This window comes from Dreissena polymorpha, chromosome 3 (assembly GCF_020536995.1).
Source record: "Dreissena polymorpha isolate Duluth1 chromosome 3, UMN_Dpol_1.0, whole genome shotgun sequence".
NCBI classification, from domain to species: domain Eukaryota; kingdom Metazoa; phylum Mollusca; class Bivalvia; order Myida; family Dreissenidae; genus Dreissena; species Dreissena polymorpha.
Window position 1 is genome coordinate 87,019,493 of NC_068357.1, and position 22,067 is coordinate 87,041,559.

General features: G+C 38.2%; 1 protein-coding gene across 2 annotated transcripts in view; it reads left to right on the forward strand.

The window, feature by feature from the left end:
• Window positions 1–22,067, forward strand: part of LOC127875117 (TALPID3 protein-like) — a 159,351-nt gene that overhangs the window by 75,365 nt on the left and 61,919 nt on the right. The window lies entirely within an intron of this gene.

Genomic DNA, 22,067 nt, shown 5'->3' on the forward strand with positions numbered 1-22,067 from the left:
CTTTGGCCAGCAGCATTTCACAATCTTGCTAGTTAAGTGCAGGGTTTACTTTATGTATGTCCACATCACAATACATATAAGAAATACGTTACGCAAGTTTAAATAGGCTTCCTGCTGTGAATTGAAATACTTATTATGTAATGACTGAGTGAAAGTTTTGCCGCATCAATACTGGCATACTTTTGACTGTAAAAGCGTAGCTTCTTGTACGATACATTACATTTGAAGTATAAAGTCAAGGCCTAAAGGCGTTTTTAAGGAATGAACTTCCTGTTTTAATTCTATAAAAAGTTATTATAAACAGCAGGAAAACATAAAATAAACGCACTCGATTGTATTTAAACCCACATGCCATAGTGTTCGCTGGGTTGCCATCCTTACATTCGTTGAACGTTGACTATAATGGAAAACCGGTATAGGTCGAACCTGAGAAGCTAAAGTATCAGCCAGTATCGACCAAAAGCCACATGCACGGGTAGAAAGGATCGTGAAATATTATGTAAAACCCGGAGCATTCGTCGAACAGATGTTTATCTGCGTTTTTTTTTTCACTGTATATATTATTAGTATTATCATTTTCTCTTAGGTTTAATATCACATACAGTTAATCATTCTTTTGAGATTTTTGCGTGTTCCTTGTTTCCTATCAGTCATGTTCTTCGCACTCAAGTCAGGACATTGAGATCCCCTTTTACAAGTCTTTGAAAAGTAGCTTTTTGTGAAAAATAAAGCCCATATAAAAACTTATTCTTAATCGTGGCGCTTTCTTGATGGCTGGTAACATACAGTGCGTTGCACAGTTAGGTTAACAATGAAATATGCTCTTGTGTTCCTGGAAATCAATAGCATTTAAAATGTATTATTGGCCTCCGAACGAGTTCAATAACACACATCTGATCTCAGAAGAGAACGTATGCTTCTCGTGCCAACCACCCACGGATTTTGGAAACCATCAATGTGCGTAGCATGTTAAATGTCAATTTTAAGCTCATCTGAGCACAACATACTTATGTTGAGCTTTGTGATGGCCTTTTGTCCGTCGTCAATATTTGCCTTATAAACATTTAAGAGGCCGCGTTTACTGAGCCTTAATTGCCAATTTTCATGAAACTTTGTAGGAACCTTTGCTCCCAATAATATCTAGATCGATTTCGAGAAAGGGTCACATTGGGTCAAAAACCATGTCTCTATGTCAAAGTAAATAAAAATCATGTGGCTTGTGCACACTTTAAAGGCCACATTTATTGTCCAATCTTCATGAAGCTTATTGAGGACATTTGTCGGCCGAGCTCGAAACTGATTCACTCGCTGTAAATAAAGTAGGTAAATAGGTCAAAGACTATTATGATCAATATAGAGGCCAAATATATAGTTCAATCTAATCAAATTTGGTCTAAACTAATTTCTATATGATAGTTCGAAACTGAGAAAGTAGCATCAAAACCTAGGTCACTAGGTCAGATTAAATATGGAGAATGTAACCAGTCTAGACGCCTTATTTATTTCACAATCTATGAAACTTTGTCAGAAAATTCGTCTCGATGACATTTCAGCCTAGTTCGAAACCGTCGCGTGGGATGAAAAACTATGTCACTAGGTCAGATTAAATATAAAGCATGTAACTTATCTAGAGGCCTTATTTATTTCACAATCTTTATAAAACTTTGTTCGAAAATTCGTCTCGATGATATTTCAGTCGAGTTTGAAACCGTCACGTAGGGTGAAAAACTAGGTCACTAGGTCCGATTAAATATGAAGCATGTAACCAATCTAGAGGCCTTATTTATTTCACAATCTTCATGAAACTTTGTCAGAAAATTCGTCTCGATGACATTTTAGCCGAGTTCGAAACCGTCGCGTGGGGTCAAAAACTTGGTCGCACAGTCAAATTACAGACAGATTTGCGAATTCTTTAGATGCCGCATTTATGTTTAATCTTCATGAAACATTTTTCCTGATGATGTGACCTGAGTTTGAAACTGGGTCACGTGGGTCTGAAGGAGGAAGCGTTCTTTTGACAGCTATTAAGTCAACATTGATTGTCTTATCTTTATGAAACACATTCAAACAATTGGTCTTAATAATATATGATTTTGATGGTAATCGGTTAGCGAAAGTCCTCAATGTATCTTGGCAAGTTCGAAACTGGGTCACTTAGGGTTACATACTATATCACTAGATCACATTAAATAAAGAGCGTTTACCACATGTATTCATGAAACTCAGGGGGACTTTGTTTAATTGTTTCATCCGATGAGTTCGAAACTGGGTCATGTGGTTTTTAATACGAGGTTACTTGGTCGGATTGAAGAAAGAGCTTTTAATCACATTAGAAATCACATGTGTTTGCACAATCTTTACGGTTTTTTTTACATTTTCAACGGATGTCGGTGGTATAAGAATGTAGTCCATTAAAAAATGTATTCCTCATTGACTTTGGTAAAACCATTTGCACACTATGGAAATCTCCCTTATCTTGAAACGTTGAAACTCTTCACTTAAACATTTATTTAGGGGGCTGAGTTTGAAAATGATTATGGTTTGTTCGAAAACATTCCTGTGAATTATTCGGGCAGTCCATATATACATATTAAGAAACCGTGTGAACACTACCTGCTTAATTCCTTTGGGTATCAGATTAGCGCCTGGGGCCATTTGCCTTCTTATCTTTGGTTACTTCCCCGCGTTTTTGTTTGGGGGGGGGGGCGGTTCTTTCGACGCCTTTGAAATAGAACAGTTACCCACACAGAGCCAGAATGTCTCTCCAGAATGAAAAAAAAAACAAAAACAAAACGAACAACACATCTCGTACCTCTGTGTAATCGGCTTGCGTTTGGTGTTTGTCTGGTTATAGTGGATGCATGATGAGTTGGGATTAACATTCATTCAAGGAGTCTTATCATTCCTTGTAATCGAACAAAACAGCCAATGTCCCAACGTTCTGATTGATTCGGTTGGTTAGAGCAGTTCTATTTGCATGGTGAGCCCAGTCACTCAGTCAACCTAGCATGCTTATACGAGGCCACCTCTAGCATTATACTATGACCGTACACGTTCACTTGTACTTCTGTCATTATTAACTGCAATAAGTGGTCTATTATTGTCAAACATCGAAACTACTAATGAACATGGATATAATAATTTATAGTTGCACGTAGTTATAGTATTCGCATGCTGATCAGTTATTAACATAGTACTAGGTCAATTACCGATTTTTTTAGACATGCACACTTTTCAGTTTCTGGGAAAACTTCACAGAACGATTTCGTTTCCTGTTTGATAGACGAAACTCAATCGATTGTAACATTCAATACTGAAAGCTGTCAAGCGTGTCATGCATATTTTTATTATGTTCAGTAAGTTGCGGTACATAACCAATAAGCAGTACAACGCAGTTTTGTTATATGACGAAGCTTAACGCGGAATTTATAAGTGATATAAACCACTTCTATTGTTATCTCGGTTTCCTATGGCCTGGTAATGCAATATACGGATGACTAAGGAAGTCCACAGATGTTTTATATGTGCATGCATGCGAAGCGCTTTAACCCATTCATGCCTAGCGTCCTGAAAAAGGGACATTGCAAACAGCGTAAACCCAGATGAGACGCCGCATGATGCGGCGTCTCATCTGGGTGTACGCTGTTTGCTTAAAGAATTTCTGTAAGAATTGTTCTATATATAGAAATAAATATACTAGACATCCCTAATTTTGGAAATAAATTGATCCAACTTAGAAGGATGGGAGAGTCCACTAGGCATTAATGGGTTAATGTGCCTATATTATGTAACACGACGCATATATGGATTTCGTTCATATTATTGGCAGTAACTCCTGTTACATAGTAAAATAACGGTTCAGCATTTTTAGAAAGATAATGATGTCAATCATCAGTGAGCATTTGATCGGCATTTGTTATTGAATTTTTTCCCATGTCAGTCAATGACTTCATTATAGTTTTGTGAACACCATACGTTGACCTTATGCGGAAATAGTAATGTCACCTGTCAACAAAGACCTACACAGTACACAAACAACAACCCCTCATATTGAACATATTTCTGTTTTAATTATTGTTATTTATTTTCATTTTATCGCGAAGTTTATTTTATGTGAAAGGGGCGAATAAAGCGCAATTTAGCAAAATTAGCATAATTAATACATAATTAAACATGAAAGAAATAATAATGATAGCATTACTTCTTGTAAATGTTTTTGAAATATGTCCTGCGCACGCGCGAGTTATACATAGGTTTACAGCAGAAATAACGTTAAATATATGCAATGTTTACTGAGTCGACAACAACGTTACGTGTATTGACGTTATGAGGACGTAACGTCAAGCGCCAGACGTTTCCCGCGGGCGAATATGAAATTAATGCGTTATCCGTTGTCAGTTTGCTTTCCCAAAGTAACGACGAAAGTGGTACGAGTAATTTAGTGTTACATGTTATTAATTCACACGGGAAATTCACAGTGGGGTTTATTGAGAGAAGAAATACCCCCCCCCCCCCACCGTAATTTTGACACAAAGTAAATTATTTGTTCCATGATTTAAATATCTATGTAATGTATGTATTATTTGGGAAAACAATGGTATGCTTTCTGTACAAGATTTACGCATTGGCAATGAAATGATAAATACTTATATTAAGTCTGCTAGCAGTTTCATTTTGGATGATTGACACAAAAATGTTGTGATTGTGTCAATATTGAAATAGTCTTAGCGAAACACATGGACCATACAGAATATAAAAGTTTACTATTTTTCCTTAAGACTTTCGTTATAGCTTTTAAATCACAGAAGAAGGTATAATCCTGTTTTCATTATGGAGATGTGCTTACTCGTATTCGTGGTCATTAAATTTGCTGACTTTGAAACCGGTTTTGTTAGGTAAAAGTTCTGCAAATCTCGGCAGCGAAATCCTAAGCACGTCTCTGTGATTTAATAAATTGAAGTGTATTTAACTTTTTAATTGGTCCAGTTCTTGTTAAGAGCCCAGCGTTGTTTGCAAGACACGGATCCGAGCAACCACACGCGTGTCAAATCTTAAGTCGAGCGCGATAAGAGTTCGCGATTGATTGTAAAGTCACGCGCGCCGCTGATCGCTTATCGGAATCCCGGTAGTGTAGTGTAGCCGCTGTGTTGAAGGTCATGTTCGATTACAATCGTGAGTGGTTCGATAAGCGACCGAAAGGCGATAGTAAAAGAAGGGTATGTAAAGTAAAACATATTTCACGAGTAGACTTATAGCTGCATCACTAGTCATGTGATTATGGTATATGCATAGGTTGCGATTTTTGTTGCTCAAAACGTGCATGCTTTAATTGGGGATGGGGGAGGGGGCATTTAACGGCGGAAACAGTCTAAAACATTGTTGGCAACTTAATATGTGTTACTTATCAATGTAAACACGAATAGTGTAATAACACACAAAGAAGGTGATATTGTGTTTTATCTTATATTTTCTATCTGTCAGTTTGGCTGTGTCTATTCAAGTGTACGCATGTGCGTGCGTCCGGCCATGCCCGGACTGTAACTTGGCATGATGCAAACTGGCCTTCATCTCAATACGAAGCCATGCGTGCAACCCCGTCACTCTACCGCAAAACTCAAGGTCGTTCTAAGAGATAAAATGTCCCATGTATGACATTTTTCTGAACTCAAGGTCACTCTTTAATGTCAAATATCAAATATTGGTATACTAGAGTTTGTCTGGATTGTAGCTGTTCTATACATTATGTAACTTAAAAAAATATTTTACCATAAATATGTCACACGCAATCCCTTTTCCCCATTGGCAGTGGTCAAGGTCAAACATATTCATGGTAAAGCATTCACCTAATTGCAGCCATACGTGGAAATGGGCTAGTCATGTTGTCTTCAGGCATCCGACTAGTATACATATTTATTGTTATTGTTTCTTAGCATATGTTACCAATGTTGACTCATAGGCTGTACCAGCTTGACAAGGTGCAAGGTATTGCAAGGTGTTCAATATGCAGTGATCACCTTCAATCACGGCTCAACTGTAACAATATGTCGCCACACATTTCAGAAAATACTCATAACCACAATATTATGTTTTTGTGTTAAGTGCGTGACAGAAGATTAAAGAAGGAAAACATTTAACTTCATTACAATACCACAGTCGTTGATAAAGTAATATAGACACAAACCGATGCACGCCTTTGGCTTTGCACCGTTGCGGATATCATTGGAATCATAAGATTCGTGATATTCTAAGAATCCGGCGTCGTATTATGATCCGTTTGTCCAACCAGAGTGTCATTGTCGACGAAGTATGACGACATGCTTCTTAAAAATGCCCGGTTTGAGTGTTACGTATTGTACGAGTTGTTCGTATAATTGAACGGCGCTCTGGGACAACGGAACTTAATTATAACCCATTTATGCCTAGCGTCGAGAAAAAAGGCCTTTGGAAAACAGCGTAGACCCAGATGAGACTCCGCATGATGCGGCGTCTCATCAGGGTCTGCGCTGTTTGCTTAAAGGTATTTCTGTACGAACTATTCTAAATATAGAAATAATTATACTAGACATCCCTAATTTTGGAAATAAATTGATCCACTTTAGAAGAATGGGAGATTCCACTGGGCATAAATGGGTTAATGCATGTGCGGAAAGTGTCCTTCCAGAATAGCCTTTGTAGTTCGCAACACTAAACGCTTACATGCCGATGGGTAGTATTACTGGAGATGAAACCAGTGTATACGAGTTCAAGATGAATAGTGCTGTAAACTGCCATAAACTACTTTAGGGAAATCGGTCTGTTCATGTAACATCTAGAAAGTGTAACAGAGTGTATTAAATCCCCCCCCCCCACCACCTTCCGAAAGGAGATCGCTATTCTTAGGCCACTAACTGACCAATGTTATCCAGTAGCTTTGTGCTATATATCCACGATGTCATTAGCCTTGACAATGGACATCTATACTGTTGGACAACTTCTTTTGAAATGGCATCCGCTTTTGTATGCTATGTAACGTATGTTGATCTCAGTAGATCGCTTTGTTTTTGTCGATAGTAAATGGCAGCGGGAACAGAATGTCATTTGCGACAATGTTGCAATCGCGTTCGGAAATATCAATTTTAGTAAAACAGGTCATTTCACATGGAAATACTAATGCGCTTGTCGCAAAGTATTTTTGTCCTTTAAAGTTTCAGGCACTATGAACGCACGATGGCATTTAGTGTTTTTCATTCCTGCCCAAGCCATTAAAGCTTGTTGCCTAGACTTTATAGTACGTAGTCACGAATACTTTACTCGTTTCAATGAATTACACCTAATACACGTAACCGTTGTGCCACATTACGAAACACACGTATGCTTGATAGTTTATAAATTTGTAGTCACAATGAAAATTGCCCAGGGCATTGCCCAATGATTGGACTTACAACGTTGCAATTATTTCTGTAGTCGTGTGGGTCGCTTGATAACAATTTTTGACAGGTTCGTGTGTTTCTATAGACTGATCATTGCGTGCCTTATTTGCCTTTCTCTCTCAACACCAGACACGACTCTGCGACTGGTCTAGTCTAATTTAACACGAAATGCCATTTTAAACCGACCGTTCTCACGCATTTGAAACCTTACGTCAGCAATGCACCGTCAATGCACACTGTTCTACGTTAGAAATGCACTGCCAATATTCAGACAGGATCTACCGCTATTTATAAATAGGCATGACTTAAAGCACGTGCCAAACAAAATAGTATTGCCACATTGATTTTGCATATTCAAGAAACGTTTAAATATGTGATCCTCGTAGTCCGCACAGGCCAATCACGGACGACACTTTCCGCTTTTACAATATTTTTCATTCCGTCTAAACTGTTTTTAGCTAAGAAGGACTTTCCTTTAACGAAAAATGCAAGAAATCGGACAGTGACGTCCCTGAAATGCTTTGCGGACTGCTATGCTAACTGGGACGACACTTTACACACATGTATTAAACCCGTGTATATAGTGCGAGGCTCCGCACATTTGTATTGTCTAGGCAGCTATAATGGCACCATTGACAGGGTGTGATCATCATATATATTATCGTGGATTTTGTAAACATGACCTTAAATAATACCACCGATTGAGCTCAGTGCGATAAAGCTGTCAAAATATCGGCTCGCTGTATGTGAGTGCATCCGTTCGTCCGTGCAAGCTTGTCCAGACTGTTGGAACATCATCGTGTTACTTGAAATTTTACTTACAACATATGTCCAGACTGAAACACTGTTCTTCGCGCAAGCTAATGTAACACTTAGAGATCAAAGGTCAAATTAAGGAATAATGCAGCTTGTAACTTCATCGTTTATCATGTCGTTGAAAAGTTTTGCCACAAGTGTCTAGCAAGTGGAACAGGTGTGTTGTTACAGGACCAATCTTAAAGGTCAAGGTCACACTTGGGGTCAATTTTCAAATACGATCACTATGCGATCTCTTAAGTTTGACATTTATACGGCCTTTTAAAAAGAACTTGTAATATGGATCGACTGCGGGACGCTCGCAATGTAAGTGTACCTAAATAAAAGATCAAGGTCAGGCGTAAAGGTCACTGCATCATACAATGTGTAGAGACTGTAACTTCATCATTCATCGGTCAATTTAAGATTAAGTTCTAACATAATTATGATCCCTATTTGGTAAGTAAAAACGTGTTTCGTTCAAGGCACGTATCTTTAGCAATTGTATACCCCGGTAATTGTTGCAGACTGTACCTTCACTATTCGATAGACAACTAAAACTTGACCCAGTTTAGAGGTTTGGATGAGCTCTTGTTCACACTCAGTTATGACTAGTCTGAATATCAATGACATTCTTAACAAGGTGCTCGACTTTTTTTTGAAGGGGAATCTTGTGTAAACAGGGTTTATGTTTAATATGTAATTTGGAGAATGAGTGCCGATTCGCCACTCTTAATTAATCAAATCAATTACCAAGGTTTTAATTGATGCATAGATATAAGTAGAAAACACTTGCACTAAATGTATGAATGCCAACATATCGGAAACAACAGTTTTCGGTCACAGAAACTGTAACTTTCGCTGGTACTGCGTGGAAGACAAATGGTATTTCATTGGTATAATAGGCCATTATTAAGGATACTGTTACCAATATTAGACTGTTATGTTAACCTTCAGCAGAGACGTAGATCTACGTCTCTCCCTTCAGTAAAACCGCTCAATAATCGGAAACATTATTGCATCTACGTCTAGTGTCCTCGATTCTGGATTCAATACCTGGTAGTGGTAGGCCGAAGTGAAGTTAACAGTGGAGGAGAGTTCTTAACCCTTTCAGTGCTGGAACCGAATTTTGAAGGCCTTTGCAAACCGTTTGGATCCAGATGAGACGCCACAAAACGTGGCGTCTCATCAGGATCCAAACTGTTTGCTATTCTGATAGTATTCTTTGAAAAAAATGGAAGAAAATGCTAATTTTAGAAATTCAGCAGACGACATTTAGCAGACGACAAATTTCCCAGCATGCAAAGGGTTAAATCCATATAAGCCTCACTCTGGGAAAACAGGGCTTAATTCATATGCGTAAAGTGTTGTCCCAGATTAGCCTGTGCACTTTGCAGTCCTCAAAAGCTTTTCACGAATGACACTTTCCGCCTCAATTTGCGAAGAAGAGACTTTTTTAAAACAAAAAATGTAATACACGCGGAAAGTATCGCCCGTGATAAACCTGTGCGGATTGCACAGGCTTATATGGACGACCCTTTAAGCACATGAATCAAGCTCGGTTTTTCAAGAATGCATTTCAGTTATAATAGTTATGTATCCGACTTGACCTTTTCTCGCTTTTATAATTCTCGTTCGAGTGTAAATATTTTACATTTCTCGTTGACGTAAATCTATGAGAGATTTGCGGTTAAGTGTTAAATTGTACGCAGGCGTATGTATGTTAGAAAATAGGTATACAAACTCGCCTGAATACTTACTCCCACTTAATACTCCTACACGAGGTTTCGATTTTGGCATTACAAATAACCACGTAATATTTACAATTGGTAATTGAATAAAAAACTATTTAAATGGATTTGTTGTTGAGTCATAACAGGATGTGAACGTGTTTAGTGTTGTCTTCGTTGAGTATGGCGTATTTAATGGCTGTTTATGGATATGATTATCGGTTTAGTGAATACATAGAACGGAATTTTCGACTATCTTTTCTCCTATTTCGAAAATACATTTATTATAATTGAACAACGTGCTCAAATTTATCTCGTCTCTCTATAATGCGGAGTCATCGTGTGTTTAGTCTTTTCATAATTGTGCAAACCCTTCGTGGGGTGGCTCGAATATTGAACATTGGAAACATAAGCATTTTGTGAAAAAAATAGTCGTTGAATTCATAGCCCAGTTAAGGCGCAGATATAACGATTATTGACTGAGACTTGAGATAACAGATCAGTCGTAAATTTATTGTTAAATCGCGTGATGGGTAAAGTTTGCATTAACACCGGTATTGGGCGCGCGCCCTTAATCTCGTGCAGTCACGCGAGAGTTCGCGCACCTTGGAAATCAACCCACTTCGTATTGCCTGCTTAAAAACATTATATAATAATGAGTTTGCATTTTATAAAAAATAATATCCCGCTGTGGCAGTTTAGATTTGAACTAACACCTGTGGTATATGGTCCAAACGTGATTCCATGTATTAACCCTTTTAGCACTGGAACCGAATTTTAAAGGCCTTTGCAAACAGTTTGGATCAAGATCAGACGCCACAAAACGTGGCGTCTGATCATGATCCAAACTGTTTGCTTTTTTGATAGTAATGGAAGAAAATGCTAATTTTAGAAATTCAGCAGACGGCATTTTAGCAGACGACAAATTTCCTAGCATGCAAAGGGTTACGGCACTGTACGATATTTTTATGTACATGCACTTCGAGATATGCCTCGCTCTGGGAAAACCGAGCCAGGTGCGCGTGCGTAGAGTGTCATCCCAGATTAGCATTTGCAGTCCGCACAGGCTAATCAGGGACGACCCTTTCCGCTTTTACAATATTTTTAAATCAAAGAAAGTCTCTTCTTAGCGAATATCTAGTTGAGGCGGAAAGTGGCGTCACTGATTAATCTGTGCGGATGGCACAGGCTTATCTGGGTCGACCCTTGACTCACATGCATTAAGCCTCGTACTCCCAGACCGAGTTTCTAATTCTGGTCGATGTCTCGTATTCACTAAAGAACTTGTTTAAAGGGGCCTTTTCACAGATTTTGGCATTTTTTTAACTTATTCATTAAATGCTTTATATATAAATGTAAACATTGGATCATAAAAGCTCCAGTAAAAAATCAAGAAAAAAAAATAAAAAAATGAAAAGAACATTGCCCGGAGCAGGTTTCGAACCAGTGACCCCTGGAGTCCTGCCAGAGTCCTGAAGTAAAAATGCTAAAAATTCCGCCGAGTACACATTCTTGACGTATTTTATACCTTATATAAGCAACCTTCGTAGTTTCACAAAATTTAACGACAAAAACAGAACTCTCCAAATTATTCAATCGTTTCGCGTTGCAACGCTTTATAATTTTTAGGTTTTAAAATCGTCAAAAGATACATATAATGGCTATATTAGAGCATGGTTAATGTTCAGTATTACTGTTTCCTTACAAATATCATAACTAAAACGAAAACTTACGAATCTGAAACAACCTTTTTCAATTTTGTCAATTTACCAAAGCGTGAAAAGATCCCTTTAAAGGACGCGAATCTCTGTATTCGTGTCCATCAACATTGGTGAACGCTGAAATTAAGCGAGGCGGTGCAAGTGTGACATAATCAGGTGGGACTGATTTAAATGTATTCTACGCATGCCTGGTAAACATTCACTAGGTTTTCGGGCTATAACGAGACGCCGTTATTTAGCGTGACGATTTGAAGCCCTGTTTTATTACGCCACCTGGCCGTGTAGTCAACGATATCCAATTATTCAGAGCCGTGATGTTTGCTTTTCATACTTGAGCCGACTGTATATTGTTTGTACCGTCATTTTGTACATTAAGAAAGCTCATTTCTTGACCAATGAAGCTTTGCGTCGTTTGTGCTTATTTGTAATGATCCGTTGTATTTTGAGTCTATGTAATTAATAGTATGATATAGATTATAGTAAAATAATATTTTATCAAGAGCACATTATCAAACGACGAAAACAAAAGTATCTAACATCCTTTTAACCTTGGTGAAATAAGGATGGCATCTTCTGTAACAAACATCGGAACAATTAATTGTAGCACATTGCAAAAGATTTCTTATATTATATGTTCAGATGGCATATACTTAATATTGTCTGCTTTACCACACTAAAAATGTGTTATTATTTACATATCTCCCAAATACTTATAAACTCGAAAACATCTGCGTTCACACTGCACACTAAGAATTTATTTCAATAAAAATTGTAGTCATTAAGCCTTGAAACGGGCGTTTTCGTTTCTCTTGACTTGACATGACATGATACTGGCGATATCCGATATGAAGACCTGAAATGAAAAAGAATTATAGATTTACTCTGTGGTGCGTGGGATTGTATCCTACTTTATGGACTCAACTTTTTCCTAATCATCGTTTTGCTAGGCATTTTCAAACAGATCGTTTGTAGAGCTCTCGACCCTTTAGGATAACGCGTTTATACAAAGCGGGAGATTAGAGTTTGGTTGACAACGCATGCGCGTTTGACGTCATAGACTTAAACGAGCGCCTCGTAACCAAGCTACGTGAAAAGTGCACTTGCATTCTTTTTGCGCGAAATTAAGAAGGTTGCGTATCTAGGGTGACCGGTGACTCAGTTTTGATAAACACGACAATCGAAATGGTAGGCTATCAGGAAATTCAAACTATTGCTTGATAATTGGTTGAGCTGAGTATTTGTATATTGCAAGCATCTGTTTGCCTTGAGATGAAAATGGGCTTTATCATGGTGGCTGGTCGCCGGGCCATTGTTGGGCACACCAAAGTATGTCCGGCGTGAGTCAGTCCTTCCCTCCACGTCGACGTGTTAAATGTATTACATGCGATTAGGCTGATTCGTCCCTTCAACGCAAAAATCTGAGTCGCGTTCTGTGATAACGGTACTTAATGCATGCGCGTAAAGTGTCGTCTTTGGTAAGCCAGTGCAGTCAGCTCAGGCTTATCAGGTACGACACTTTCCGCACTTATGGTATTTTTTATGCCCATCCAAAGTCGGAGGGATATAGAATTGGCGTTGTCCGACCGTCTGTCGCAAAATTTTGTAAGGCCCATAAGGCAGAAACTACATAAGATATCAACATGAATCTTCATGGATGTATAGATATTATTGGCGGGGGATATAATTTCAACGAATCTGCTTGTTGTTTAAAGGAAGTCTCCCCTGGCTGAAAATCGAATTTAGTCGGAAAGTTTTGTGCCTGATCAGCCGTGCGGACTTCACAGACTTATCTGGGAATGCACTTTACCTTTACGTACATGCATAACGTTTCCCAGAACGCGCCTTATTCGGATGCGTCCCTGTCACGTGCATACATGCTCGTGAATTTCTTCGGAAGACATTCATGGATTATTGGAGTTGAAGTAAACAAATTCATTAGTAAAAACAGAAGTTGTGCGATATTTTAACGTTGCGTGTTTTCATTGGTATTTATTTCCCATGTGCACAATATGAAAAATAGGACGCCCGCTATGAACTCTTGTTGCAAATTATTTACTGTTTGTTGACCTATCCTATTGCCAACTGAAATGTCGAAAATGTGTAAGCTTTTGAAATGGAATCTTAATAAACAATTCATTTTTAGCTCGGCTGTTTTCGGAGAAAACACGAGGTATTGTCAAAGCCAGCGCGTCGTCCGTCTTAATGCGTCTGTCGTTCGCCGTCCGCGTCGTGCTGAAACCTTAACATTGGCTCTAAAATAAAGTGCTTCCACATACAACTTTGAAACTTCATATGTAGCTGCACCTTGATGAGTTCTACTCGCCACACCCATTTTGGGACAAAGGTCAAGGTCACTGTTGCCTCTTAAAAAATTATTCTGACAAGCTTTCGTTTATATTAAACTGCACCCGCACCCGAGCTCTTTTAGCTCACCTGAGCACACTTTGCTCATGGTGAGCTTTTGTGATCGCCTTTTATCCGTCGTCCGTAGTGAGTTGTAAGTTGTGTGACGTCAACATTTGCCTTGTTAACACTCTAGAGGCCACATTGATTGTCCGATCTTCTTGAAATTTGGTCGGAAGATTCGAGCCAATGTTATCTTGGACGTGTTCGAAAATGGTTCCGTTTGGTTGAAAAACATGGCCGCAAGGGGACGGGGCATTTATTCTCATACGACTTTAGTAAAACCTTGTTAACACTCTAGAGGCCACATTTATTGTCCGATCATCTTGAAACTTGGCTAGAAGATTGGTCCCAATTATATCTTTTGAAAATGGTTTCCATTGGTTAAAAATATGGCCACCATTGGACGGGGCATTTTTCCTTATAAAGCTATGTATTGCTATATAGTTAAACATTGTAAACACTCAAGATGCCACATTTGTTGTCTGATCTTCGTGAAACTTTGTCATTAGATTTGTCCCAACGATATCTTGGACGAGTTTTAAAAGGGTTCCGGTTGCTTGAAAAACATGGTCGCCTGCGGACGGGGTATATTTTCCTTATATGGCTGTAGGAAAAAATGTAAACACTCTTTAAGTAACATGTATAGTCCAACAGACCATTTTTATCTCATCAAAGATATCATTAGAACCAATGTTCTGAGCACATTTCATGTATTTGAAAACATGGCCGCAAGGCGGCGGGGCATTTTTCTTTATAAGGCTAAAGAGAAAAATTGTTAACACTCTTAAAGTCACATTCATTGTCAAATCTACTTGAAACTTGGTCAGAACATTTGTTTTAATGGTATCCTTGATGAGTTCCAAAATGATTTCGGTCTGTTGAAAAACATGGCCACCAAGTAGCCATTTATAGAACACTCTTCATGAAACATAGTAAAAACATTTGTTCTAATGATATCTTGGGCTGAACAGAACAGCTCTGGCGGTCATTCCCTTTGTATCTCAGGTGAGCGAATTTGGGCCTTTCAGGCCCGCTTGTTTAGTATAACATTCGGACGTGCGGCATTCGAAATGTATTTTTTCACATTTCTTGGTATTTGAAGCTCGTTATTTATCAACAAAGAAAGTTATGTTGAACAAGAAGTATTTCGCCTTGATTGACTGGCAATAAATCTTTTAATGAATGTATAATGATATTTCATCCGGCGTTAGATATCGTACGATTAATCATTTACCGTCCATATTGTATTACATGGTATTTCCAATTCACTATGAAGTTTGAAATGTGTGTACAACAACAAAACTTGTGTCTAGTGTTTGTCGAACGGGATATTTAGTTGCATCATATTTGCATCTTTATATCATTGTCAGAAAATCTTACGTGTTATGCATGTATTGCCTATATTATATTGGTATTTGCAAAATTGTCTTTTGTGCATTTATTGCAGAGTTTCAACAATATTGCATACTTAAGCGGTTCGCTATTAACCCTGCGATAGGCGTGATTTATGGCTGTTTTTCAACCATTGCTTATCAGACACGTAAAACAAGAACGTGTTTAAGCTCGTGAGTTATGCTGGCATAGCCGTGGGCATCTTTATTGAAGAATTTCCCAACTTTCTCTTCTTGGTAACGCAACAATTCATTAAAAGTTAGGCACTCTGATTGGAATAAATATTGTTTTCATTGCCTGTCAGACTTTATCTTGTTTGACATAACAGTCGTATCAAGGATTTGCGGCTAATGTCGTTTCTTTGCAAGCAAATTTATTAATCAAATTTTACGACACCTCCCTCTCCAGTTTTTGGCACCGCGGATTGATTTGCTCGTCAGGCGGACCGAAGTACGCCGAAAATTCCTTCCGCGTGTGGAAACGAAAGTGGCTAGTATTAGTGACTGAGATATTGCTACCCCCAGACTGTTTTTATCGCGAAATAAGTCTGAAAATGATGATTTCTATTATCCCATACATGTTTGTACATTTTTTGGTAGCTAGGCCACTGTTAAAGTACTTAAAAATCTGTCACTTTTGTGGGAAGGTATCGACTCGCAGCGTAAATGCCATTGTACAAAATAAGCCAGACTTTGGGTTCAAACACCTTTGTGTTACGCTAAGACATATTTCTATTAGCTCACTTGTGCGCAGTTTGCTCACGTTGAGCTTTTGTGATCTCCTTTTGTCCGTCGTTCGTGGTGCGTCGTCTGTCGAACGTCGTCAGCATATATTTTTGAACCTGACTGAGCTCGAAAATGGTTTCGGTGTGTTGACCGTCAGTTTGCGGGGCAGTTTTACCTTTATTGTGAATCTTTGTAAACACTATAACAGTCACATTGTTGTCAAATCTTTATGAACATTACCAGCAGCTCCGTCTCAACAATTGACAACTGCGAAATGCGGTTAGTGTGGTTTGACGCCAGTTACGTTGCTGATCAATAACGATCAATCATACGAGATACCGGAAGTTGTAGTGTGCATAGGTGCCTATGAATTCGTTGGTAAGTATGAAAAGTAAGGACAACTAAACGAAGTTTAGGTCATGTTTTTGTAGGGGTAGGGCGGTTTTCGTTGTGAGCGCATTGTTTGGTACGACCGTTCAATCGTTGCTCCCGACTTACGTGAGCTTGGTTGATGGTGTATTTAAGTACATATATATTGTTTCCTATACTGATATCATACCGACAGCTTTGATAGTTTCTGTCCGATACAATACGGAAAGTATAAGTGGAGTGAAATAGTCTTGTTGTCACGAAGCCTTATTTGTCAAGCTGTATGCTATGTTTCGAGACTTATGTAAAGAGGAAACTAAATGTGCACTGCGCTCTAAGTGCATATCGTTGTTATAAGAGCGGAAATAATATCATTTATTCTTCAAAAATATAAGAAACAGTTACACGCAATCGAATCATGTTTTTTTTTGTATTTTAGCTCGACTATTTTATATGAAATAATTATAGTGGAGCTAGCCTACCTACCCCGGCGTCGGCGTTCCCGTTCCCGTTAGCGTAAGCGTGCAAATGTTAAAGTTTGCGTACTACCCCAAATATTTCCTATGTCCTTTGACATATTGCTTGCATATGTTGCATACTTCTTTACCAACATAATCCCAATCTATAAACAAGAGCAGACAACTGTATCAAGCATTTGACAGAATTATGGCTCCTTTTATACTTAGATAATTTAAAATTTTGCTTAAATTGCCATAACTTCTTTATTTATGATCACATTCGATTCATACTTTGACAAAACAACACTTACCTGACATAACACAATGCACTCCACCCAAACCATCCCCCATGCCCCACCCCAGAATTCCCCCCCCCCACCACCAAAAAAAAATTTTGTCCCCTTATTTTTGAAAGATCATCTTGTAAATGACCACACACCCACATTATACCCCCCCCCCCCCCTCTCCATGATTACGTTATACTGTCAAGCACTCGAATAGTCGAGCGCGCTGTCCTCTGACAGCCCTTGTTAATGTTTTCCATTGTAAATTAAATGTATTGGTTTTTATCCCTATACAAATTAATACACGTCTATTTGAACGCAGCGTAGTGCGAAACACAGTTTTGTTTCCAAGGGGATTTGTCAATCGAAATATTTGCGTTTACGAGTAATTAAGTTGTCAAAGATAATAAAAAAAAATTCTACAATGATTATCGTATTACTGAATGACATTAGTTTATTATTTTATGTAAGCTTATGTATTTTATATCGATTGCATCGAAAGCCTAAGGCTTATTTAAACGTTCTGTAGTCCTTTCTTGGGTTGAACCCGTACTTGGTGTCTTTTTTATGGAGATCTAAAGAGCTCTCCCAAAATGGGGATTGAACCCTTTTCCTCCTGGCCGCCATATCCACTACACCGCGGCTACCAATACTTACGAGATTGTGCAGCACTCTTCGATACGAATAGTTTAAGCGCCATGTACATGCCTTGTTTCGCATCTATGTTCAACATTATTAACACTTAATGAATTGCGCATTTAAAATGAGTTCTAGAATAGAAAAAAATGTAGTCATTAATCTTCATTAAATAAACTAGAAGGCTGTCACAGTATTTTTCGCTTCACCTGTTTTTGAAGGCATCGTCCTTAAACGTCATGCTGTTAGGTAATATGTCGTAAACGCATGCCATAATTAATAAGATGTCACTATGACACTTAATTGCTTATCGCACATTTGTACTACAGCAATATATCACGACAAACCTGCGTACTGAGACATTCATCATTTCGAATGTGTTTTGGTATTTTGGTCCGTTTTGTTAAGCGTTTCTAGCAAGATTTTCACTACTCCATAAATAAATTATTGTGTAAAATATTTTATAATTATTTTATTGATTTTTTCTATCAGCAGCACGTCTTTAAATTCTTCAAACGAATCGTGAAACCAGTGTATCGACCGTCCTCTTGCCGCGGGACATACATCGCATAGCTATATATTCTTCGCAATAAATCCGTCCAAAAATATACTTGTCCGACAAATATGACGTCAGAGATGCTAATAAACTAAGTTTGATACACATTCTGGTGGCCTTAGGCGAGCTTTACCTACGGTTTAAAATACAAAACCCGTTTCTTTCTCTCACTTGTGATTGACTACCACGTGTCAACGTGTGTATTTACAAGCGTCAAAGCACTCGAGCTGGTAAATTTACAGATTGTGTTAACGTTGAATTTATTATTGTTTATGATAGCTGGTAATTTATGACGGTGTATTTTTGGAGAATTGTACATGAATGATAACACATTTTTTTCCACGTTAATCCCAATAAATGACATCAGTTGGATAAAGGTCAAGGTCGCTGTCACTTAAATACTGATAGAGACAGTGTAAAGAAATGTATATTCGTCCGGCATGGTAATATTTTCTTTTAAAATAAAGAATCAACAAATTTTATAAACATGTTTAACGCTTAGAGTTAATCCTGACGCCGCCCGATGCTACAAAATGACCCGGTGTCCGTGCGATCATCGGCCGGGCGCCAGCCTGATTAGCGGAAAAATAAGTCATCCGCTGATCGGACGGTGATCGGTCTCTATTTGTGACTGAGTTATAACGATATTGATCATTAATTCAATGTATTCATTTAAATTACCCTCGTTAATTCCAAAATGTCTTATGTGCATAGAAAGCGGATAGTCCCGTTTGGGGCGAACATAATTGTCACTATTTTTTTGTCTACATGCGCTAAAAGTTAAGATTTTGCACACAAACTGTATTGACTGAGAGTGTTGGTGTAATTATTTCAACATTAGTAATGTCAAAACGGATATCAATTCGTTGGTTTCGTTCACAAGACATGGTCTCGCTATATGGCATGTTATTTGATAAGAGTTGCCATTCAATGACATATTGGAAACTGCATTTCCATTAGTTTGCTCTGCTGCATGGTCTCCATTTCCAAACGGCGAAATTAAACAACTGGTCAATCGTTTTTAAAGCTTTTAATATAGCATCAGTTCTGTTTTTTATTTAACTGAAATATATTTCTTTTGTAATTTATGATTTGTTTAATGTTAATGTTCGAAAGTGATTTCATATCTCAGCTTGAAACGCGTGTTCTCTTCTAGATTTACTCTAGACCTCGAAGCATCACATTATTTTGCCGATTGTTTGTATGTGTGTGCTTTTTTTTCCAGTAGGTATAACAAAAAATATGTTCATGTCAAACGATTTAAAGATAGTGTTAAAGTTTGTGGAATAATTTGCATCAAACGAAGCGCCTTGATATCGACTCTGTGGCAAACGTTTAGAACTTTGTGGCAAATGGTTCGTGTGAGAATGATATAATATATACATCGGGAATCGTGCCACTGTGCAAGATTGCGTGCGCCTAACAACGCTAAGCACCACGTCGGTCGCCAAGCTGGCAATATTTTCATGCAAGACGGTGCGCCTTAATTCTCTTTGATGTTAAATGAAGTATTCACTTCGGCGTTTCGTATACGCTGCACGCACTTGTTACGTGCGCCATTCTTAGGACCGCCGCTGATGTATATCATTCTCCAGATGAAACAAATGGTTTTCCTTGACAACACGGCGATGGAAGTTATTTGTTACAATAGGACGGCGTCTTTGCGCGCTTATCCTCTCTGATGTAGATTACAATAAGGAACATATAGTTGATGAGTGGTTGTCGTGATGTTGAAAATTAAATTTTATGAAATCGCTGGCTAGGCTGATCGCTATTGGTAGAGAGCTGATTATTTCCAGGGAATGAGTGAAAAGCTCGCATGTGGACAGGCAGTTTAACTTGTTGTTCAGAATGGAAAAGGCAAAACGGGTGCCAGTCTGTCGGAAGCATTCCGTGTCTTAAAGACGCTTGTTCGTGTCGCGCGCAATATTAACTGGCCCAATCATTGTGATGCGCTGGCAGACGAAGCAAATAGTTTGTAGATACGAATAATTGCAGTTCTATCATTAAAATCAAAGTAATATTAACATAATAAATCACAACCCACGTAGAAAGCAAAATATCGTATTAAAACAGAAAGGAGCCATTAGTTGCCTAAAAATACACACTCGTTTCCATAATGTCAGACGCTCATACCGCTGTTATTAGGTGAGGCAATACGGTTGAAAAGTAACATCGGTTTTAAACATGGTATTGTATAATATTGACCTGGCACTCGTGAGTTCAAATGGCATAAAATAGACACGTTGATGTTTGTCTTGTTTTGCATTCGGTTGTGAACGTGCACGTTTTGCACGATTTTAAGTCATAACAGCATAATTAATAAGGAAAGCTTAGATCGAGTCATCTCGCGTATATTGCGACAGAAATATGTATTCAGCTTCATGGTAGTTAAATAAATGCGTGCATAATTGTCAGTGTCAGGTTCATATTGGGGAGCAATACTCACGTTCGTCACATATAAAATTCAATATAAGTGCATTAATATGTTCATACTTACCGGATAGTCTCTAACGGTTGACATCGATATACAATATTGAAATAAACTTTCAATCGTGTACTAAATAGGACAAATGTCTCTTTACAAATACCAAACTATTTACCAAATACAGCTATTGAAAAAAAATATGGACGTATCAGATTTTTTTGTAATTTGATGTATACCCAGGGTGGTGCGGTGGTCGAGTGGTAACACTCTGGTCTACCGTTCAAGAGGTCCCCGGTTCATTTCCCGACCGGGGTACTGGGAATTTAGAAATGCTTTAAGTGTTTCCCACCCAACTAGAGATGTAATGGTATGAAACCCAGGTAATTCTCGCGTGTATCGGTGCTATACACCGAGTAAAAGAACCAATGGATCTAATCGCAAAGAGCTAGGGTATCGCACTCAGATTCCTTGTATCCCAATGCTGTCTCTTCTGCTTGCTGTCTCTTCAGCAAAAACCAAAGGACCCCATTGAAAATAAGTGCTATCATTGACTGCAAAGTCAAAAGAAATACACATATCCATACACAAACACCCCTCTCAAAACCTCCTACATATACTGCTTCATCGGGAAATGACGCATTGAGATAATCGCTACTTGCAACAATCGTTAATTATGGAAATCAATCAGACCTTGTTTACTTATTTAAACATAAATATTTGAAAACCGAGGATTTATTTGCGCATTTAAAAATGCATTTTTGTGCAAGCGTCTTCGTATAACTGGTTATGGTTTGATCATTAAGTTTAACATAGAACATAGAACCATCACATTGGTTTGAATATCTGTAAAAATGAATGCATTGAAGACTGTATTGATTACTGAAATGATTGGTCTTAATGTGCGGAATCATGCATGACGTCATAAATGCTCCGGTTGAATGATTTTCTATCAGAAAACGTTTCCACTCTTTATTTAACGTAACGCAATAATGTATGTATGTGTGTTTATATACTATATGTATTGTCGCACATGTTTCTTGAAAATCGCGCGAACTTTGACATTCGCAACGACATGGCTGAGTGGTGATTCGGTCAAGGTCATAACTAAAGTTCTAAATGCGGTTTGATAGTTTTGTGTAAAAAATAAACGACGTGAAA